Below are 2,752 nucleotides of genomic sequence, written 5' to 3'. Positions count from 1 at the left end.
TTCCATCATTTAATTACTACATAATAAAAGTTAAAAACTTCAGTTTATATTAGTGAATACTAAATAGTAAGCATTATTAAAGAGGTTCACAAATCCTATACAGACAGGTGTACTGGGATTATCATAGATTTATAGCATCATTAATTGCCATCCCCATGTACGAGTAGCAGTAGTAGTTGTAGCATCATGTGAGGAGTCTTGAATATTGATCCAAGGAATGTCTTGCTTGTAAAGCATCCTTGGATCCTTTCAGTAAGTAAGGCCATGCAGACAAATTTTTGTTCTTCTTTGTATGGTCTCAATTCTCAAGGCCCAATGCATGGCTGGAAAAATTGTTTATTACCACCAAGATAAGTACCTCTCTTCTCTTCTCTTGTATTGAATTGAATTGTGGCGTATTTTGGGATTCCAATGAAATGAAAATAGTTGACTCTTCGCCCCATCAGGGCAAACTCAATAAAATAATATAATAATACTATAGTTCTTAAAATGAAGACATGTGACTATATGGTAAGTCTTAGAATATAATATATTTTATCCAATGATATATTTTCCTTCTTGGTGCAAATGACATGTATATGTTATTACTTATTACAGCTACTCTTCCTTTGATTTTTCTGCACCTCTGATACTAATTCACCCTCACCCTCTCTCTCTCTTTAAACAAAATGACCCTTGACCCAAATGATGGTACATTGCAATATTATAATGTGAAATCTATGAAAGTTTATCCTCCCAAGAGTTCAAAAGTCCATGGAATGTAGTGACTTATAAAATAACCTCGTAATTTCCAACAGAAAAACTGTAAATAAAATGGGATTGTAAAGAAGTAGAGAGGAAAAGCAAAAGACAAATAACGAATGGTCCTTTGCTATTTTATCTCTATCCTAGACCGGATCTATGGGATATTTAGGGTACAATGTACCATTAATGTTGGACCACACGGACTTAGTTATGACTTATGAGAGACAATAGAATAATAACTAGGCCAGAGAGGTAGAATGAGCCATATTTGCTTCTTCAATAAGTAAATTTTGTTATTAATGCTTAGGCTTAGCTTCTTGTTTTATTGTGCTTGCTTGGCCAGTGCAAGCAATAAATAAAAGCAACTTTTTTGGTTAACCATTAATTTCCTGCACTGCACAAATGAAATGACAACTACATTCAATTCAATTTTTCTCTTGCTTCTTTTCTAACAGAGTGGTAATTCAATATGGCTAAATTCATGCATATACGAGTCATATTGTCATGCCATCTCAGTATACATGTTGATAATTATGCTTAATTAAAGGAATCCAACACAGTGATTAGTGGCCTCCAACTATATATTAACTTTGCTATCTAATACCATGATTATTATTCATCCGCTCCATAAGATTATGGTGGCCACCGTGCCGAAAGTTGGACCATCATCTTCATATCTTTTATGATGTTTCATTCTTACATTAAATATGAAACAGTATCATTATGTACGTAGTTCATGATGCAGGGTACCTGCAATTAAGGAGAACGTCCTCCTCAAGAATTAAATTAAATTAAATCAAATAAATACATACATATACATGCATGATGCATGTCCCATGCACCTTTTTCTTTTAATCTTAAATAGTACATACAAATTATGTTAATATTCTGATTGGTGAAATATGTTAATATTCTGATTCCTTATGCGTCAATTATTATTATTATTATTATTATATTATATGTTCCATGTTTGGAAAGAAAGAAAAGGTAATTGTAGTTGGTTTCATTTGACGAGTGTAATGACCGCCAAAATGTCAATTTTGAGATGCTAATGCTGCTGTAAAATGCAAGGCAAAAGAGAAGGGAAGGGGGTTGAAAATGACAAAAAGGAAAGGTGTTGTTGCTGCACAAGAAGATAGGAATGCGTGCAATCACCCATGGCAACAAAGCAAGCTCTCATTAATGCCTTTTCTTTCTTTCTTATTTAATTAACATGATATATTTTTTACATACATATTATACCATTATTACCATGTACTTTACTACACTGTGTGGTTAATAGGCGCTTTAACAAACCATAGGACATGGATAAGTTAAAATTAGGTAACTAAAACAAACAAAGTGAAAACTCAGGTGCGGTCGAATTCACGTGAAGTTGATAGCTGAGAGCTGTTAGATGATTTGACTAATTTGACTAAATTTTTATTACGACTTTCAGCTATCAACTTCACGTGAAGTCGACTGCACATGAGTTTCACCGTTTGATTTAATTGGTGCAAATGTGGGGACCAACAAGGAACTAACACTCATTTGTGGAATGAAAGTTTGAAGCGTCCCTCTAAAGATGTTGTCATGTTGGTAGTACTCGTAGTAGTAAGCCAATTCTGTTATGTGACATACGCTAATCAATAATCATTCTTGCTTCGTTTTTTTTTTTTTTTTTTGGTCATTCGAGTCATTCTTGCTAAAATGGACTAAAATTATCTAAATTACAACATCGTCCAAGATGGACCAAAAATCCAATTAGAAGTTTACGGGCAAGCTGTACCCATATGGGCTTAATGGGTTTATCAAGGTCCGTTCATGGAGAAAAGGGACTGTGGGGCAACTTGCCCATTACTTTTGGACCAACAATTTGGGATTGGTGAGTAATGGTAATTAAGACTTTATTTGGATGAATGTTTACGAAAATCATAGTTGTTAGAACCATGATCGAACTGGTTAGACTATTGGGTCACTGAATTATTGGTTAACGGTAGATTATTGGTTGAATCGACTGACTTGGTCT

Source organism: Arachis ipaensis, chromosome B03 (assembly GCF_000816755.2).
Source record: "Arachis ipaensis cultivar K30076 chromosome B03, Araip1.1, whole genome shotgun sequence".
Lineage (NCBI taxonomy): Eukaryota > Viridiplantae > Streptophyta > Magnoliopsida > Fabales > Fabaceae > Arachis > Arachis ipaensis.
Note: the sequence above shows the minus strand (reverse complement) of the source record.